Consider the following 6,830-nt stretch of genomic DNA (forward strand, 5'->3'; position numbering starts at 1 on the left):
AGATATTACAACTCGACATCAGTACGTGAGTGGCATACGCTACTTTTCGCGAAGAGCTACGTACTATGAAAAAAAAAGTTATTGACCCGGATCGTAATTCTTCGCCAAGGGAGACCAACTGTACTATGCTGAGTTCATCTCCAAGCTGACAGTGCGGTGGAAGTTATTTGCTTGTTGAACCAGTCATACGCGTACCTTTCGCCACGTGACTACACTCCCGCTCGTATATCCACGTGCAGAGGCCGGGGTGAGCTGATGAAAGGGAGGAAGTTGATTGGTCCGGCGAAGGCGTAGCTTCCGCTGTACTGTCAACGTGAGGGGAGCATACAGTGTCGAGCCTTTCGTTTGCGATTTTCCCTGTCAATCGGAGGCACCCTTTTATGGTTCCCCTACGTGACATCACCACCAGGATTTGCCTCGCCGTGAAGTCACACGTTCTGATCCTCGCTACTTATCAGTTGCGCACGGCAAGACTGGGGGTCTGTGTAAAAGCACGGAGGAAGCCTGAAGTCAACGTTGACAGTCTGACATTACTCTCATTACCATCGATGAAAGCGGAATTTGTTCATTTTAAGACGTCATAGTTGAGTGTATGGCCAAATACGACCACAGCGACGCTTTTGGTCATTGCGATCGACTGGAGGACTGGCGGCGTCAATGCAAGAAAACTATTTGCAGTTATTTTTGTCTGGAACGGAGCATCCATGGACTCGATTCACCCAATACAAAGAAAACGACCTACACGACACAATCCAATCTTTCGCGAATATAACTAGCCTTCGTCCACACCAGGTACGCTTGATCACTGCCGTGCTCAGAAACCTGCTGGGAGAGACGCGAGCCGTCTGCCCGTGTTCGCCAAGTCTCCGTCATGACGTCAGAAGTGCGCGTGAGCAGGCATACGTCAGAATACGCCAAATGTTCCACCATAGCCTGTTCGACGACGGAGCCCTAGAGTGCCCAACCGCAGATTTGGAGTGCGAGGATCTGGTAGCATAGAGCATCAAAGAGCCATTTCTGGGGGACCTGGACATCAGCGCACAACTTTTGCAGTGGCGAAGACCCGAAACACACTTGTCCGCTCGGGAGAGGTGTGTTTCGGCGTCTCGCCGCATCGGGGCGCCAGTCACGTGGCTCTCCTCTCATCCGTTTTCTGCCGCTCCACCTTTTCCGTTTCGGCGGCCGCTTCTCGTGGCGATCTGCCAGGCTTTGTCAGTATATAGGAGGTTGTAGTTCCACGCTGCGTGACGCCGCCATAACTGTAGTCACTGTAGGTCTTAAGCCTAGTTCACATGCAGCGATTTTGGCCCTAAAGGGGTATTCACACGAGGGAGAAATCCCGGGGATTTCTCCCCGGCACGCACATCCCACGACGAAAACGTCAGGCTTTGCGATGTGCAAAAGCCTCGCGTTTTCATCTCGTGATGCGCGCGTGTCGGGGAGAAATCCCCGGGATTTCTCCCTCGTGTGAATACCCCTTAAAGCGGCGCGATTTCTGCCGTCGCGGCGCTCGTGCCGCAGAATTGCTGGTGCTGGCCAGAGTGCCGCGACGGCAGAAATCGCGCCGCTCTAGGGCCAAAACCGCTGCATGTGAACTAGGCTTTAGAAGGCAAGCGTCAGTGCACGAGACAAGCTTGAGCCGTCTCGTGCAGACCCTCCGCGCGGTTAGTGCGCGTGCAGAAAGACTCCAGTTCCCACAATGCACGGCGACAGCGGTGGCGTAGCGAAGCTGCCTGCTGATATCGGTCTACTGAACTTGCTTTTTTTGGTACTGCTTCATCGAGACTGAAAAGCGGATACAGTGAAATCACGGAAGCTAAAGATGAGGAAAGTGCATGCTGCATAAAATACCGATGACCCTATTATTTCGGTGTACCCTATATCGTCATTTTGGATGTAATTAATGTGGAAATAAATTACCTACGGTTTGTAATATTTAAATGAATTTTGATCCACCGATGTACGATGTAGTTTAAATACACGTTGCTTAATCTAAGATCACACGTCAATCGGAAAACATTATTTATTATTCGAAAATTCAAGGCCATGGTTCACTTGTTTTCATACTAAAAGTGCAGTATTTAGTTGCTTTCTTTTTCGATACTGAATTTTCAAGGGGAAAACGAGTAATTGGGGAACCAAGGTAGGCTTTCATTCTACCGATAAATAGTTACGCACACTGACTTGCATAGGAAATAGGACGCGAGCGAATCGTTCAGTTTCTTCACGTTAAAGTCTGCAAAATCGGCTTCACCTGCCTAAGGACCAAAGCCCAGCTCGATCCTTCAGCTTACACAAGGGGCTATGGAAGTCGCAGGTTAAGAAACCCGCGCTGGAATGCCGCTAGAGTACCACCCTTTAAAACATCGAAACAGACTATCATCCGATGTCTACGTTCGTTCCACTCCTATACAACTTTTGGCAAGCGAAGCTTCTTTTAGAAGCGAGGCTACTGAAAGATCAGCATCGAATCTCCCCATCGACGAGGGCCGAACGGACAGGCAGTGCATCTGGCCGAAGGATTTGATGAAGGACGGACCAGAGCAGTCTCTTCACTCAACTACCCAATTAACTTGTGGTTGCCGCCATTTTGGCTCTTAGTGCTATACGCGGACGCAATTTCGGGATAGTTAGACTCAAAAGATGAGACTTCTGTGCTGAAATATGTCGGAAAACTCAGAAGACATCATCTTGGAGAGAGCTTTCGGTGATTTCAAATAATGGCAACAGTGATTTCAAGCATGGCTCAAATGGCGTTGTTCTGAAGCGCCTGGATCTAGCATCTATGCTGGACTTGGGTTGGGGGATGGGAACACCCTGACGTTGAATGAAGCCATCCTGTCTACTCGCAGAATCGGAAAGTGAATGCGGGTGACACACGAAAATTCTCAGCTCTCTGGAACCCCTGGCGGAGAAATTTTAGTTCGCAAAACAAGGCTTCCGCGTAAATTGCGTTTGCAAAGTAATGACGTCTGGAATATGCCGTACATCTCAGCGAGAAACCAGCGTAAATTACAGCGCGTACGTCATTTCATAAAATTTCTTTCAAAGCTGAGTGGACTCAAAATTCGATTCCCCCCGTAGTATTTTTCATAAAACAACACCATTCGCGTTTGTATACCGTTTGGCATGCAAGCGAGTGTTTTGAACTAAAGGCGGGTTGGTTGACCGATTCGGGTATTGCTTCCCGCGGGTATGAGCGATCCATGCCACGTGACCAGCCCTTCGCACAATAAATGCAGAGCGTTACTACACTAGCGTAATGGTGTTAAGTGATGCCGACATTAGCTCTCGCTGAATGTTAATGCAATTCAGTTCACATAACACGAATGAGGATAATTGAAAAGTAAGTGAAATTAACCCCATTAGTGCACTGCGCTGCATGCAAAGTTACATTTAGCGAAAATTAAAGAAAAATAGGCAACTCCCAAAAGTTACAAAAAGTTGCCATTCTGTTTTTTTGGTTTTTTACATGAACGTTGTCGGACGTCATTATCAATTGAGTTGAAAGCCGCATATTTTTTTCTTTCGTTGATATACAGAGGAGTTTATTGATCTATAGAAAAACCACAAGGAAGAAAGTGAATGTCAATTTCGTTGTCTTCATCAGTCTAAATTTTCAATTTAAGCAAAATTTTAATTTGATTTATTTTACGGGTTTATTATGTGGCTCTAAAGCACAGAGGCGCTACTGGTATAGCTCCCCGCGTGTATGAGCCTCAAAGATGGCTTCCTATGGGCGTGAGTGGACGGTGTTTCAGTCCAAGCACATCCACGCTAGAAACTTCAAACGATGTTAGTCGGAATATGGGATTGACATTTACATCAACGCTAAAATCTATCAGAATCCTTGTTTTCTAGATTCTCCAGTCAGCAACGAACACTGCGTGTGTTAGCTATATGCAGAGAGGCGCTACTTGTGGGGACTCGTCAATGAGGGCTTCTTGTGTTCGTGGGTGGGCGGTGTTTCAATCCAGACGCATTCACGCATGAAACTTCAAACGATGTTAGTCAGCATGTGGGTTTGCTACTAAAACGATGGTGAAATCTATCGGAAGCAATATTTTTCAGATTCTCCAAGCAGGAACGAACCCTGCGTGTGTTAACGAGAGCGCCTCCCAACTTCCACCATTCACCGCGAGCTATCGACCAAAGAAGGAGTCACGGCCTCAGCATGCTTGACTATCAGACAATCTACTCCCGCCAACAGCAAGATGGCGGCGCCCAGAGCCCGTCCTTGCAAACGCCTATATGTAATTTTTTTAGTAATAACTCTTTGTCACCATATCAACACTCCCCATCGGCAACAAACTCTGTTAATCACGGCCTCGGGTAGCCCCTTATCTTGGGGATTAAATAGTGTATAACGTGCAGGGGTTTCCCCAGGAATTGAAATTAGGGGGGGGGGGGGGGGGGGGGGGCAATTAGAATATACGAGTCGTTGTGAATTAAGGGGGTGCCTTCGGAAAAACAAGGGGGAGGGGGGGGGGAGTACATCCCCGTGGAGAGGGTGTAGGGAAATCATTGGTCAAGTGGCATAGGCGCGCGTGGGACCAGAAAAAAAAGAAAAGTCATGTTTGGCGATTATAACGTATGCAAAGAGCAAGTCGTCTGCTTCCTTTGCAAGGGTTGTAGTGACGCCAAAACGCCGAGCTTTGATTGGCCCTTATTTAAGGATAGTGTGCGGGTAGAGCTCAGAGCAAGCTGCCTTGAGGTCTCCCCACTGTCCTTCAACCAGCGCCAATCAGAACTCGGTGTCGTTCTCACGTCACCGCAACCCTTGCAAAAGAAGCAGACGAACTTGTGCTCCACATAGCCCTTCCCCTAGCAAATAGCTAGCGCTCACTGGTTTGGGACTCGGAGCATCCGGTCTCCGTGGTCGAGCGGTCGAGCGACGGCTCTCAGGGGCACAGATAGACCCCTTTCCGAAATTCAGTCTGGTCATTTTGATCATTATCATCATCTAAGGAATGGCATATATCGTACTAATGGCGGCCTTGTAATTACTGATGATGGAAGAGGTTCAAGATGCTTCGAGGCGAATGATGCGAAGAGCTGCGGAAGCATTCATTTCTAACTCGGGTCCATGCAGTCAATCTGTGGGCGGCACATAACAGGCTTTACAGCCCCTTGATGTATGACATTTTATCGCGGCTTCAATGTGGTTCGGTGTTTTTCCTTAACGGTTGTATATTTGCTATCATCGAAACTTAGCGATTCAGAAAGAATTGTAAGGTAAAAACACAAATCTTCGACTACTGTTGACTAGCGAAAGTGGTGGTGCCTGGCAAAATACTGCAGACTGCAGGTCGATCACCGCCACACGGTAAAATATAAACTGCTATTTGCACCGTCAGATGGCACTTAATTTCGAAACGGGTCTATTGTTCCGTCATAAACTGTGAAAACAATTATTACTAGACCGATCTCACCAGCCAGTTTGACTACGCCACCGCTGCCGCAATGCATCGAGGGAACTTTAGTCTTTCTGCACGCGCAACAACCTTGCTGGAGCTTTACACGTGTGGAGCACGAGACGGCACGAGCTTTCGCATGCACGGCTGTCTGCCTCCCGTGAACTCAAGTTATGGCGGCGTCACGCATGCGCCGAACGCTTATTGAGATCGGTCTCTTGCCGCTTGCCGCGGCACAAAGGGAAATCACTCGCATTTCCCGCAGGAATCCGCTGGGCGAGCGCGTGCCTATACTCCGTTCCACCTTATGTTGTACCACAGCGAAGGCTAGAAGCGCGAACTCATAGCGTTGACAGCTGCCCTTCATACACGAGAGCTCGTGCCGCCGACATGTGTCCTAGAGCAAGGAGCTCGCGCTTGTAGCCTTTACTGCGGTACATCATAAGGTGAAATAGGCTATAGTGCTCGCTATTCGTCAGGGTAAGGGGCTATTATGCGTGCCAAAACCAACGAAAGGCAACTGGCACGTCCCAGCGGACAAAGTTAGAAGATCAAAGTCAGTTGACAATCTTCCCAAAACGCCTATCCCCCGTTCCGGGCTCGTCCGCTCGGTGATGCTCGCATACGCCATCAGCCCGCCCTATGGACAAAAGAAACAAAACTGGTGGAACGTTCAATGAACATTGCCTATGGTGGAAGGTGATTTGATTGTGGTTTGTACGGCTAACATAAAGTTTGCGCAAAAGTCTGCGCAGAAAAAGCGTTGCTCGGAAACGGTCCTTCACCATTGCTCGTGCATGGAGGCGTTGCTGCCGGTGGCGCTAAAAACCCGCTCCGCCTACAGGGGACAGAGAAAAACCGTCTTCGAACGCCGTTCTTCCATGGAGCTTGCCGATTGATAGATCGAACGCTGCCAGCGGAGGACTGAGGATTCATTGCGACCCCTGGGAACTTTTTTTTTCGTGCAGTCCGAATCTCGGTTACACATCGTCTTGTCCGCATAAGCCCCGTCCTCCGATTGCTGACCGGGATTCGAACCCGGTGGGTGACACTAACCACTTTCGTGTGATAATTTAGTTGTGTCACGTGACACCATATTATAATATTACATGCCGCTGCGTCACGTGACATTTGTGTTCCAATCACTCGAAACCAGCGCAGCTGCAAACACGCTGCACGTTACCTGTCTCCTGGCTTTATCCACAGGATTAAGATATGCAGTAATAGGCCTAGTTCTCTCGACCAGGGGGCTAGACGCGACCATGATCGAGTAGGCCTGTTCACACATGCTGTGGGGCGCTACAAGCTAGCACTGACCTCGCGCTAAGCACGTGCTGACGGGAGCGTTTACCAGCTTTGTATCGTACTGTCAAAACTGTTGTTCATGGCAGACGATAAGCAGCTGACGACACGTGA

This window comes from Ixodes scapularis, unplaced genomic scaffold (assembly GCF_016920785.2).
Source record: "Ixodes scapularis isolate PalLabHiFi unplaced genomic scaffold, ASM1692078v2 PGA_scaffold4__175_contigs__length_147842914, whole genome shotgun sequence".
Taxonomy (NCBI): Eukaryota; Metazoa; Arthropoda; class Arachnida; order Ixodida; family Ixodidae; genus Ixodes; species Ixodes scapularis.